Source organism: Cyanistes caeruleus, chromosome 3, assembly GCF_971803275.1.
Source record: "Cyanistes caeruleus chromosome 3, bCyaCae1.hap1.1, whole genome shotgun sequence".
NCBI lineage: Eukaryota > Metazoa > Chordata > Aves > Passeriformes > Paridae > Cyanistes > Cyanistes caeruleus.
The window spans coordinates 45,009,392-45,024,628 of record NC_141703.1 but is presented as its reverse complement, the minus strand read 5'-3'; positions in this window follow the sequence as shown (position 1 = coordinate 45,024,628).

The window sequence follows — 15,237 nt, the reverse complement described above, 5'->3', positions numbered from 1 at the left end:
GAAGTTGCACTAGAGTTCTTGCACACCTTTAAAGATTATGTTGCCATTATATTGAGGTAAGTGTACTTTATAAAATCATTTATTTATTACAATCTTTTATTTTATTTTATTACAATCTTTTATTTAAAGATAAACTAAATTAGTGTTTCAGCAACTCAGTGTCTTAGTTCTTAATATTTCTTTGTTAAAAAGGATTTTTGTATATGTAGGTATGGTAAATATGACTTCTAAGTCCCTTCTCTTAAGTGTTTATATTTTTTCTTTTTATTTTATCTAAGATACAGGGCCCCTAAATAGTACTTTGAGACCTTATGTGATACAAAATACTTTCAATGGTCAAATATTCAAGGAAAGAAAAATATCTTTCTTCTACACTGAGATTAATTATCAAAAAATTCAAATAAAAGATAAGCAGGTTTTAGGAATTAAATTAGAATTTATGTATATCTGTCACAAGGAAAGTCCTGTAAACATTTTTCCTATTAATACAGAAAAAATAAGTCTGTGATTAATGTGTGAATGCTGTAAATAATTTCCAATTCTTTCTAAACACTAGAGAAAGGAAATCAAGATTTTTAAGGGTCACTTGCTCTTAACAATGTTGAAGTCTTCTGCTTCTCCTTCCTGTATTTTAATCACATTAAGCCCTTTCTTATTCAAAGAAATTTACTGATTTCTGTGTAAGTTATCAGCATCCAGAGAAAACTTTCCACCTCTTCTGTCATAATTAGTTTATACCTGATGTGAAAAGAACCCTTTTCTTCAGTAGATTTTTCTGTTTTAACCATCAAGTATAATTTTGAGGTCTGGTCTTTAACTGCTATATTCTGTGAGAATCAGCTGACCTGAGCCAACCACAGACTTAAGGCTGTAGGGAAAGATCTTGAGTTAGGGCAAGTAAAAGTTTAAGTGCTGTTGTACCATGGGAGTTTTTATGTTACTAGAGTTATTGTTAATGATTAGTTAGCTATATTTCACATATATGGTTATGTTCCTACTTCTCTTTTATAACTTGACCCCTAGCCTCAGAACATCCCATATATATTGTCATGTTTGCCCTGTCTCCACGTCTTCTGAGGTAGTCCCCATACTGTGCATGGCTTATGTTCCTTTGTTATTTTATGCATTATTAATGTACTTTATTTTTGGGCAACCTACTTGTACCTGTCCCCATTTTTATTTTGTCATGCAACCCCTGGCCAGACCAATCTTGGTGTTGTGGAGTGCCAAATATGACAATATTCAGAATACTTCTTAAAAAAAAAAACTTGTACCAGACTTTTTTTTTTTTTGATTTTTATTTTAGAGCATTGACAATATGATCACAGTTCACTCAGTTCTTTTGAGAATATCTTTCTGGTAGACATGTTCTATACAATACCTTGTCTCAAACAGTGTCTGATACCAGATATTACTGGCTACAGTGGAACAACCTGAACCATACAAACCCTCAGGGTTCACCTGAACTGATTTTGTTTTTCTTTTTTGAGTAGACTTTTTTTTTTTGCCATGAACTTATTTATCGCTTTTAGAACTGCCTTAAAACTGTTGTGGTTTATGACATGTAGCATTGTGGTGAAAGATTATGACAGGCATTGCAATTAAATAACAGGATCCCCGCCTTTATCTCAGCACCTGTGTTCATTCCTCCTATGCTATAGATGCATCATTTTGCACCAGGGGAGAGGAGAGAAAAGAGGTATTCTGAGATCCCTAAAACTTCAGTTTGTTTGGAGGCTCCCTCCTGTTCACAGATATTAACTTTTAAAATCTGACAAGAAATAACCTTTGAAAAATTGACTTCAAAGTCTCCAGGTGCAATAGCAACTTTTCTTACTATAGCAGTTTTTAGATTTCCTTCACCGTCTCCACTGTGAGTGACACAGCAGGTATCTCTTTTTGTTCTCTGAAACACACATGAATGCCTACCCACCAGCAGACAAAAGGATCTAAAATCATAACTAACACATTTGTGTTCATTTTAAAGAAAACCAAGTGATCAGTCCCAGGGTTTTCTATAGAAACTTGGTGAAATAAAAGTTCAAAATGGTAATTCAGAGGAAATGCTGGACATGTTTTCATACAAAAAGAAGTGTGGTGTACTTTAATCAAATCTATCCAGAATAAGATCAGATCATGAAAGAGAGAAAATTTTATATGGCTTTCCATGCATGGAGCAGACAGAATTTTCTGGAGAACCTAAACCTGTGACGGTGATTGCTAGTCAGCCAATATTTGGAAGTCATAAAACAATCTGGCTTTAAGTGTGCTTTTCAGTAATTACTGTGAAATATTTTACAGTGCATTATAAAAATGTTCTTTCTAGGCACATGCTTTACATTGGTCAGGTGTGAAACTTTCTTTGGATATTAATTTTCATCTCATGATGTAGGAATACCAATGTATTGTCATTTAAGGCTTCATGAGAACTGTGACTGTCTTAATGGACTCAAAATTACTTCAGGGTTTCTCAGTCTGGTTATGGTATTTCAATATTCTCAGCCAACATCCAGATGAAGAACAGTTTTGGACAACCCTGTTTTTCCCTACCCAGGGTTCTATGGGTCCCTCATCCAGTTCGGAAAATGTACTTTTCCCATTTCCTGTTTTTAGGGCTGGCACTTCCTAATGGTCAGTTCATTCTGGCATATGACAAGTTTTATCATTATCTTCATATTCCTTTTCAAAGCTCACTCATGTACTAATAATCAAAGTGGATCATAAAATATATTTTGCTATGTGGGAAATTCTGCCCACCCCAATCAAAAGGATGAATTTGAATTATTTTCAGTGTAAGTTTTCATAGTGGAATCATAGTTGAAGCAGAATTTTCAGATAAATTGACCTCCTCTCCTCCCCTCCCCTCCCCTCCCCTCCCCTCCCCTCCCCTCCCCTCCCCTCCCCTCCCCTCCCCTCCCCTCCCCTCCCCTCCCCTCCCCTCCCCTCCCCTCCCCTCCCCTCCCCTCCCCTCCCCTCCCCTCCCCTCCCCTCCCCTCCCCTCCCCTCCCCTCCCCTCCCCTCCTCGAGTCTCCTCTCCCTCTCCCTCTCCTCTTTTCATTTACTAAATGTTGTTGCATGAAATTGAATGAGATCAGAGGTAGTTCGCACAAATGTACTGCAAAGAATGAAACCCACCAAACAAGATATAGCACAAAAAATGCACTGTCAGTTTATATATAGAAATGAAAATAAGAAACAGCGGTAAAATAATGGGGGAAACACTCCAGCTTAATCAGACTGTCTCAAATGCCTCAGTTTCTGTCAGCAACTGGAAAGCTCAGACTGATACGTGCATTGTGTTGCATATTAGTTATGGCTTAATTTTGCTTGTAAGAATTTGGATATGCTTGGAAGTCCTTTTGTCTTTGATTAAGGGGAATTGTACCTACTTTGTGGTAGATAAAAATTCTCTTGATTATACTTTACTATGATTATATACACCTCTTTGGTTCTTGAACCTCATTTCAAAAGAAGAAAAAAACAGCTGTTTTCTGGGTAAAAAAAAAGAATAGAAATAATCCCTCAAAAATTCACGTCTTCCACAACAGAAACTGTGTGTGAGATAATTCACATCAGTGATTATATTATCTGTGTTAGCTGTGTCTTTCCAGTTTCCATGTTCTGCAGTTGGCAGGACATTTTTAGATGAAAGTTTATTCCCATTGAGACATGGAAAAAAGCACACGTAGTTTGTATCTGTACACTGAAGAAATCCTTTAAAAGAAAAAAGACCAATAACTATGTCAAATCCATAATCCTGTAACAGACCTACATTTAACCTCAAAGAACTTTCAGAAAGCGAGAGGAAAAAGACATTGAGAGGAAAGAGAAAGCATAGTATTTCACTCAGCAGTCGTTGCTCATGTTTTTCTGTACCTTTTTTTGGCTGAGGATTTCCCTAGTGATGATGACCCCACACCCCACAGACTGAACAGTACCTCTTTTTTCGCTGTTAATGAAAGTTTGCAAGCAAGTACTTGAAGTGCCAACAGATTCTCCTGCTGTTTCTTCCTGCAGATATTTGTCTTTCTTTCTTAAATAAAGGCTTTATGGCTTCTTTAGTAACTAAGGTAACATGTTTAATATCTTCATCCATCTTGTTATTCCTCTTTGGATTCTTATCTTTTTTCTGAATTCAGAGGTTTAGGTGATTTGAAGAAACTAAAAAAATAAACCTGAGAATTCATAATTGTTTCCTTCCAGTGAAAGAGAACTTTAATTTTTCACAAAACCAGGGGAATCTGTAAATATTCTAGGCTAAATCAGAATTTCCACATGTCATCCTCTCATGGTAGAAACTGTCATTATTGGAATTGTTACTGTTGTTGCTCTTTTACTACTGAAATCTCCTTTGAAATCACTATTGAAAAGTCTTGCTTCCATAACCTATATTTTTGCAGAACACACAAAAAATATCTGCTCTTTTATTCTTACATTGGATTTTGGTCATTCCTACATTGGATCATACGTACTTAATGCAAATATAAGTTTTCAATAAAGCTTGTTGGAAGCTCTATTTATCATTACCTTAACACACCTATTTCATGTTAGAAACAGTGTGGATACATATTGAAAAGGTTCTGTAAATACCACCAATAGCTCAGATAGTGACTGAACTATCAAAAGGAATTTGGAGGATTAATCTATGATCTTGAAAAAATTCTGTGTAACGTTAATGTGTGCCTTATATATTAGAAGGGGTTTATTGTAAAATGATCTCACATGTCAGAGGTGAACCTGTATTGATCAATATGCATTTCAGAGTGTCAGATGCATCTCAGTATGCATCTCAAATCTAGCTGTGTGATTTCACCTGGGAGATCAGGCTGCGAACTGCACAGAAGAAAAAGGCAGCAGAATTAATAAAACCTAAAAGATCTCATATGTTGTCTTCCCAAGCACCGATGCAAGAAATGATAGAGAAGCTAATCCTGTGCTCCTGCCCTAAGCTGCAGTTTTAACATGTTGATGAGACTTAGGGAAAGATTCAGTTAGCAATAGAGGAGGACATATGTTAGAGAAGGCTTTAGGGTGACCAAATTACAGCCTTACAGCACCTGAAAGGGAGCCTACGAGAAAGATAGGGAGAGACTTTTTCAAGGGCTTGTAGTGATAGAACAAAGGGGAATGGCTTTAAACTGAAAGAAGGTAGGTTTACACTAGTTTACTGTGAGGGTGGTGAGACATTGGAACAGGTTGCCCAGACAAATTGTGGATGGCCTGTCTCTGGGAGTATTAAAGACCAGGTTGGATGGCACTCTGAGCAACCTGGTCTAGTGAAAGGTGTCCCTATTCCCTTCAGAGGAACTGAAACTGGGTGAACTTTAAGGTCCCTGCCAACACCAGCTGTCCTATGATTCTACATTCTATGGTTCTATGACATACTGATGTCCTAGATATATTGTCTCCCTAGTTGTATCCCATGTTTCCTAAATTTTAAAGAGAAAAATATCTTATTGAATTCCATACTAACTGATTAATTATATGTCTGTTCCTGAAATGGTGGTCTAGATATGATGGAGTTTAATACATGCATAAGTCTTCATAGTATACCCTCAAAATAAAGATGTATCAGATCATGAATAGCAAATTTATTTTTGGAAAACAAATATAAGGGTCCCCTTTCATTCCTTGAGTCATAGCACTATTCACATCACATGACTATATCTTGTAAACTCAAAATTTTTGAATTACTGTGCAGGATGTCTCTATATTAAATACAGGAAATCCACCTAAAATATTAGAATTGTGATAGGTCATATGATCTAAGTCAACAAAGAGAAAAAAAAAAGAATGCCAGGGAACAAGATAAATTTTAACAATTGGAATTACTACACCAATAGAGAAACAGAAAGGTCTGTTTCACAGGTCTTAGTGATAAGTGATTGGCTTTTGTGGATTAAAAAAGTGAGAGGTTGTTTGCAATCTGAAGTGTTTAATACGTTTCAGCTCTGACAGGGCTATGCAATAAGTACATGCAGTGTTCAAGGTATCACCTGAGCAGTGAAGTGTGATAGTGATACAGAGACAATGCAAGTAAGAAAGGGGAAGATCTTCTAGTGAGATCTGTGAGAAATCTGTGAGTTCTTTAATGTGGAGCATATACATGTATCTATATATCTATATATATATACACATTCGTACCAACTTTAAATAAAGTTTTGTGAGTGCAAAGTTTTGGAGAGTGTAATCCAAATGTCCATTTTGGTAGATTTGGGATTTCCTGCATTATTCACATCTTTCCACTGATGTCAACTTTTATCATAACTGTCTAGACTAATGTACAGTGTTCATTTTCCAAGTGGCAAGTGGTTGCCAGTGGCAAAGTAGCAAATTATTGTGTAATACAGCTCTGAAACAAAGATGTCAAAGTCTACTGCTCACCTCTGAAAAGTGTGACAATATTTATGTCACTTGTAACACTAAAGTTTTTTTTCAAATAGAAATTTATTTTTGAAAATGAGAGATGTTGCAGCTACTTTCAGTCAACTGGGCTACTGTTAAATGAATTCCCAGTTGTTATCCTTCTGTTTCGAAAGGTCAGAACATGCTTTATAATTTGCTATTCCAGTAGTGTTATGCAGCATGGTACTATTTAAGTGGTGTTAAGCTTGTTCAGTATTTTCTGTATTGAACAGGCATTTCTCAAGGTACACATTAAACTTGGATTCTTTTCACAATAAAGGCAAATATGACAATCTATCGGCACAAACACCGAAAACACATAAATACATAATGTCAATGCACTTGTTTTATACATCAGCTGAATGCATCTAAAAATAAAGCAGTAGGTAGTATCTCTGTGTAATTAAATATTTGAGATTTGGCAAATTCATCTATGATAATGTTATCCTTTTATTGTCTGTAAGGGAGTTGCAATACAATGAGCATAGTCTGTACTGGATATTTAATTATCATGCTGTTAAGAACTTCAGTAGTTCTTAGCTGTCATCTTCCCAAGATGTTTGCATGTTAGTTCTAATACAGAGGAATCTGAAAAACTTGTTTTTATGTTCAATCAACTAAATTCCTGCAACTATTACTGTGGATTCTGTTCATCTTGTGCATGGAAATTGAATATTTTTTTTTTTTTTAAAGAGTGAATTATCTAATTCAATTCCTAGAATGTATAGTGTTAGTGTCAATAATAGAGAACTGTTTAAAATGCTTGGGAGATGTAGCCACAGGGGGTACAGTGTGTTTGAGAGGAGGTATTTCTTAAATAGAAACTGTTCTCTAACTAGTTATTTGCATACTGAAGATAAAAGATCACTGCCACTTTTAGATTATAAATGTGCCATCTGTGCTCAGTCTTGTGGGCATATCTATTCTCTTTATTTCATATTTTGTTTTCATGCCACTTTTAAGCCTTTCAATTATGACTAGACCCTTCAAGGAAAGTAATGCTTTTCCTGATGAGTAATCCCATTTCATTCAAATTAAATATAGTGCATTTATATTATATAGGTATCAGAGGCCAGCTTATTGTTTTATTGTTTTTTTGTTTTTTGTTTTTTTTTCTTTTTAAATAAAATGCATTAACTAATATAAAAGAAGAGAAAAACTGTGAATGACTAAGTGGGAAGGCTTACTGAGACTTTCCCTAAGGGTTTTAGCAAACTGAACCCCTTCATAAATTACTTTGTGCTCCTATTATTTTTTGACTTTCACCATTGCTACTCACTACTATGGTAGTTTGCAATTTATGAGTTATGATTAATGATTCATGCCTTCATGATTTTATTTGGCAATCACTCATAAGTGAAAAACACTTTCCTTGACAAATTAGGCTATTTTAAAAATCCTAAATTAATTTAAATCAGTTACCTTCAAAAGCTTAGAGCATACAGGAGAAGGACTTTTTTTGTTGTTTTCAATAGCAAAAATTGTTGCTTTTTGAGAAGTATACAGGAATTTCTCTTCTGATTTTCTTGTCATCATAAAACTTGAATAAAATTCTGTTTTATATTATGTACTGAATTCCCCACTGTTTTTGCCTTAATTATGTATGCAGTTACATGGATCTAGTTCTGCCTTCCTTGTTCACCTGTGGCTGTAGTTTCTTACCCTCCAAGCTGTAACCAGAAGAGTCCCACACACAGAATCACATTGAATATTCTGAGTTGGAAGGGACAGATTGAAGTTATTTTCAGTCAGGGGTTGTACAAATTGAATGTGTCCTAATCTTGCTCACAATGAGCCTTTGTAATGTCACCAGTTAAAATTTGATTAACCTCTGTAAGAGAACCTGCAAAACATGCACATAATTTCTATATATTTAGAAATAATATTGATAAAATATCATAGCTCTTTCTGACCAGAATTCAGAGGAAGTACACTTCGCGACATCAAATAGTACAGGTATGATAGTGGGAGACTAAAGAAGAGAGGAGAGAATAATTTAATGTCTTTCCAAGACCATGCACCTCCCACATACATTGCAAAAGATAAAGACAATAAGTTGCTTTAAAAAAAATAAACTTATTCTCTAACCATAAAACTATCCTAATTTCCTGTTCACAAAAATCTATTATCTCTACACCTTAAAACTGCATTTTAGTTCATATCTCCTTGTTTGTCTGTTTTCCTTTCTCAAAGTTTTGTGATTATTACAAATTTTCTACCAAAAATGAGAGGAGTGATATTACCCATAATGCCTATTTTTACTTCTCATTAAGTAATTACTAAAACCTCTGCTATTACTGTCATTGACTCTGATTTATGCATCTGGAGCTTCAAGCATCATTCAAGTATGAACCTGAAAAATACTTTTTATCAGTTCTCATGCTCCAGGGATACAGAGTTATGATGTGCAATTAATAGATTAGTCAAGCATCAAACCTCTCCTTAATGTTTTGCAGATTGTTTTTGTGTGTGTATGTGTGTTGCAACCACTGTAGATTCAAAGCAGCCTCCTAGATAAAATAGAATTTGTAAGATAATTAAGAATTCAAAAGTCTATTAATGTTCACATTCATCTTGCAATTCTGAATACACTTCATTCATGTTAGCCCAAGGAGCACACTTTGTATTCACCACTATAGGTTTTATTAGAAGCACCTTAATTATTAGTGTGGTAAAAGGCAATTACACTTTTTTTTTCCTGATATTAAATTATTTCAAACAGGTAAAATAAATCTTACCTAACTTAGAATCTTGCCCTAACTCTTTAAGGAAGAGTATTTTCCTATTTTAGTAACCATTCTAGACATTTAAGAGATGGGCTTTTGAGGTGTCATTTCTTCAGCCCGTTTCAGATATCTACTTGGATACACGAGACATCTACTTTTCTCAGTAACAGTGAAGGTAGGGTAGGTTAGACAGTTTATGCATAGATATTTTAGGTCATTACTGTGGCTTCACCTGGAGTCATTAGTGAAATGTCCAAGTGTTTTCAAAACACACTGGAAACACTCCTCTTGTAGATGAGGAATACAGGATCTTGTTCCTTTTCTAGGACTATGCTTTTTGTAGGATTCTAGTGAAGGAAACTTCCCTTGTCCTTGTTTGCTTGCCAGATTCCCCAAGACTGCTGTGTGGGTGTACTGACCAATAGGACTTATTATCCAACCTATGCTTTCCCTGTTCCTCAGATTCTGATGGCACTGGGTCTCTTGAAAGAACTGGAGGGGTGTCTGCTCTCAAATCTCTCTGCTTGACTACAGGTCTTTATGTGCCTATTTTTGCACAGTTCTGTCTCTTCCCCAGGCGTTATTTAATTTCATTAAAAACACCTTACCTTCCAGGATAGCTCCAAAATACCACACACAGACTGTTGCTCTGTACCTTAAGGGAGGCAATTTCTCTAAGTCATCTCTGAGTAGGTCAGAGAAACCACAAATTAATTCAACGTACCTTCCTTCAGTTTCTCTTAATGCAAACACATAGAATGTCTAATCTCTAGCGCTAAATCTGCATTTAACAGAACAAAACCTGAATTAATGGAATAAAGAAAGAATTATTATGTCCTGGCTTCAGTTAGTGGAGTCAATTAACATTTTGCTGGTAGAAGTGGGTAATGGCTCTGAATTTGTTAAACTATATGTGAACTACCCTGCTTGCTTGAAAAACTGAAATCCAGGATTTCAGTGAAGCACAGCGCCTGTTTTCGATTTTTTTTTTTTTTAATGATGCATTCTCAGTAAACACTGCTATATTGTGGGACTTTACAGATTGTTTTTAAATGCCTTGTGAAATGAAGAATAACCAGCCTTTGGGAAATAGGATATTGCACAAATTTTTCTGTGTCTTTTGTACTCAGATGTGGGGATGTTAAAATTGCACTTTAAGAAGTTCAGATATGAAATGGGCATTTTAATTCTCACACTGAATGTTAGCAATAACCTCTGAATTCTTGTACAATATCAAAATACATATTTCAAACAGAGAAATAATCCTTAGTAATGACAAATAAACAACTGCTATTTGAAACTTCAATTTTATCCTCTTCACCTCTAAAACACAGAGCAACTTAACGCTTTCTGGAAGTGGACTAAAATAGAACATATCTAGTAAACACTAAGTTATTTGCAGCAAGAAGGAATTATGATGCTAGAGTTGAATAGTTTCTGTAAATCTTTAGAATAGGTATTTTGTTAAAATCTATATCTTAATTATGAGGCATGACATGTGAAGGCAAAAGAAATTTAAAAATTAAAAGTTAAAGGACTTTTGGCTTGTCTGGTTTTTTATGTTTGCTAGTCTGATGCCTGCTCTGGCAACTGAAGTCATTACTGAAGACATTACATTGTTTTCTAAGGAACATGCCACTCATGAGAAAAGCTCAGAGTTCTGCAAGTGATTGAATCACCAGTGCACTCTTTCACAATTCAGAATGCATGATGAAATAAGATACCTTTCTATATGTTAAATCTTTTTTTACTTTATATGCATGCACATATACATAGGAGGTTTTAAGGAGCTGATATTTTCTTTTTAAAAGACAGAGCATTTTGAAATGAAAATGGAGACCAGGGCAGTAAATTTTCACATTTATTTGTACTTAAAGAATTTGGATCAACTCACCAGAGAGATCAAATATACTATTATTTATTCATACTTATTTCTATTTTGTTAATGCACACGTGTTAACACAACTGAAAGTTGCTTAATTCAGAAAGTAGCTGCTTTACAATAGGACAATATCCTCAGGGCAAAATAAAGAGTACCACTCCTATCCACCATGAAAGCTTTGATATTAATGAGATTTAAGTGTTCCCATAGGTCTTGTGTTGAGGGATAAAAACCAGAAGGCTGATCAGGGAAGCAATTATAAACAAATAGACCTAATTCCTCATTCTCTACAGAAATGCTTAAAGATTTCCATGACAATTTTAATGGATGAGGTACAAATAAAATCACAAACTTTTGCTAAATTTTCTGAATGTATTCTTACCAAATAGATAAAACTGTAATGTTAAGTGAACCATTCCATGATAAACATTAATATATTGTAGGATTAAAATTTGTTAATTCTTAATCCAACTGTGATATGTGAGCATACTAATGATTATTATGGAAAGCTTGCAGATGTTTACCATATTACCAGTAATTATTTAACTGTCTTTATTTCAAATTATTTCAGGCATGTCAGTCTAACCATTCTGGTATAAATACTTTAGAGAAAAACTTGTAAGACTTTTACTCAGTGAAGCCTTTGATTTTTGGTAGAACTCCGTGGATTTCAGTGAAACATAAGCTGTAAACAGACTTAACTAAGGTCTTGGTCTTAATTTTTTTACTGAAATGAGAGCTACCAGACAAATAATATACCTACTAAAGAAAGGGTAACTTCAGTGTAAGCAAGTGTATTACAGAATGGTTTAGGTCTTGATTATGCCTTTGGAGGTAGAAAATACAGAAGCAGTAGCCACTGAACAAAACAGGTAGCTTCAGGAATATTGTTTGCTATGAAAAAATTATGTCTGAATTATGCATCTGGGACACGTCAACCTTGAATATTCTCTGTGATAGCATGAGTCCTACATCCATCCTTGGCATAGTTCATTAAAAACTTAATTTCAGGTTATCTTTTTCTTTAATATCAAATAAATGCTTCCCACTGCCTCCTCTAAATACTATTTTCTCTTTTATTCTTGTTAATAAAAGAAAATTATGTATTACCACATTTGTAGTTTCCCTTTATGTTTTTTTTTCCTGGCAAGTTGGCCTGTCTCCTTTCATCTGAAGTAGCAGAGCAGTTGCCCATAACCATTGATAGGGTGCAGCTTTCCTCCAGCTTTTTAATAAGATTTCTTATTTTGTTTTCTCAACTCCCTGCAGGTTTCCTGAATCTTTTCTTTCCCACTGTCTTTATCAGATATACAATCACTGTATTTTCCATCACTGGTTCACCCTTTACTACAATGTCTTACCACCTATTTCATTTCCCATTCAATAAACATGTCTCTGATTTTGTGTTCCATATTTTGTGAATTAGAAGATATGTCATAGAAAATAAGTGGCCGTATGAGTTTTAAAGGGAATGAAAAAGAATCATTTTAATACTCCTTTAATTCTAAATATGCATCTCATCTAATGATCCAGGTTAATTAATCCATTTCAAGAGATACATTGAACAAATTTTCCTATTGTACTTAATCTCCCTTTACAAAGCTAGCAAAGTATAATGCCCAGAACCCATAGAAAAAAATTTTCTTTAACTGGACTTCAATTTGCTTGTTGTTCATGGAGGAAGCACGAATAAAGAGGCAGGTGGTGAGAGATTATGTAATTGCCATGCCAGCTTTAATAACCTTGGTCACTTAATGGGGTTTCTAAGGCTGTTTCCTGTGTTTTCCCTGCAAAATCTTTATTTATTAATCTATTTGTTGATGACTTCTAAATGTTTCTGAATCCCCTTCAGAACTCACATGAACAGTTCTAGCACATTCTTTGAAACACAGGAGGAAACCTGCTTACAAAAGAGCTAAGTATATTCAACGTACTGCATAAGCTAAATTTAAGAATCCAATGGCTTAAGCTAGCAATGTTGATAAAGAAGTCTCATAATAATAGCTGTATTCCTTCTACTTTATTGATTTACTAGTGTTTTGTTGGGTATTACTTAGGTTTTTAGGGTAATATTCGGCTCAATGATGAATTTCATTTTTTTTTTCCTCACAGATTTCATCTCATTCAAATTAGCCTGGTCAAAACAGGAAGATAAACACATTCACCTATATGCTTCTAACTGTAATAAATAACCTTATGGCAGCCCTCAGTGTTAACCTCTAAATATAGATGAGGTTTTATACAGAACACTATGAAAGAGTTTTCATGAATCCATGAAAGCTATGAAAGCTATGATTTTTAAGAGACAGGATGAGACTGTTTATTCTACAGACAAATATCTCTCCAGGACTTTCTCTGATCTTTTAACAGAGTGGCATCTGCATGTATTCTAAACCTTAGAATGAAAACAGAGAAATATCACAGTCCTTTAGAATCCTAAAACTCCATCTGGAATATCTCCTCTTATTTACCTCCATTAACATCAAAATTATTTGTGAAAGATGTATGAAAAACAGAAGGAAAAAAAGCCTCAACTTAAATACTTTAATCTGTAGTAGGATTATGTGCAGTGCCCATGCAGTGATGTGCACCCAGAGCTATGTCAGGGCTTAATTTTAAAAAATGCTGCAGTGGAGAAAAAGAGAGTCCAAGGAATACAGGACGTTAGGGATTCATCATGTGGGTGTGTTATCGTTTGGCATTTTTTGTTTTGGTGTGTTTTGGTTTTTGTGGATTTTTTTGTTTGTTTGAGGGGGTTTTGTTTGCTTTTTGTTTTGTGTTTTTGTTTGTTTGGTTGATTTTTGTTTTGTGTTTTTGGTTGGTTGGTTGGTTTTGAAAGTTTTGTTGTTTGTTGTGGTTTTGAGTGTGTTGTTTTTTTGTTTGGTTGGTTTTATTCTGTGACCTTTTATTTAGCAAGATAAACATTGATTTACATACTACAGATATATATATTTAAGTATAGATAGGTGATAAAATATAGATATTATACTAAGAATTACATTATTTTTAAGGAAACAAAGAAGGAGAAATCCTTTAGAGCCTTTGACAGAGATATTTTGCCATTTGGAGGAAATGATCTCAGGATGTACTTACAGAGAAATTTTAAAAATCCATTACATTTTCTGCTAATCTTGTCAATTCTTGAAACAGCATCCCAAAGGAGTAATTTTCTGTATGGATCAAGGTAAAAAAGAAAAAACAGTTCTTTATGGGGGAAGGCCTATGGAAAGTAGGACTCAAAGTTAACTTGAGGGATTCCTTAGGCAGGAGAATTGTTGCAATGATAGCTAACACTGTGTGCTTCAAAAATTTAAACTACATTTAGGAAAAAGAAAAGAAAAAAAAAAATCCAGGCCCCCATTTCCCTCAAAGAAATCCTAAAAAATGCAACACACAAAAAGCCGAACCCAGACAAACAAAAACAGAGTGAACTGAGGATAAACCTGTTGAGCTGAGCTATCAAAAAAAAATAAAAAAAATAAAAAAAATAAAAAAAAGTTCTATGTGTATTATAGTCTAACACAAATCTCTGCTAGTTGGTAGAGATTGCAAGATTTACTAACTTATTCCAAAGAAATGCACTAGATTTCTGGTCTGTGACAGCTGTGACTCTTAATTTTTTTTGATAAATCAGAGACACCTTCTTAAGAACAAGCCAAAGCTTCCCAGTTTGTACAGGTTTTCCAATTATCATCTCTAGTCTAATGTGGAAATGATATTAGTAAAGGTCTGTAATGCTGTTTGACACATTTCAATGCCTCGGCAAATGAAAACTATTAACCCACAAAACACTCTGGAGGGGAGGAAGGGTGGACTAATTTTACGAGGTTCAATTAAGTTGTTTACTGAGTTTAGTACACAATATTGAAGAATTGAAAATGGAAAATATGCATTTAGAACAAGAGAACAAAGTTTAAACTTCATACACTAAGTATTTAATGATCAATAACTTCAAAGGAATTAGAATTCCATCTTTTGTTTATTTCTAGTTGTGTTTTACATATCAGAAAGCTATTACATTTAGAGAATCTTCTTACAGCAATATCCATTTTTCTCCTTTTTGGTTTTTATTGTTTTGATTTTCTTTTTAATCTGAGTACCTTGTTTAATCACGGCAAAACAGATGTTTTTCAGTATTGTAAAAATATCCTTATCTCTGTCTGGAAACTTGAATGAGGAGACAATGAATGATGGCAGTGTTTCATGGGTATTTATACACTGAGA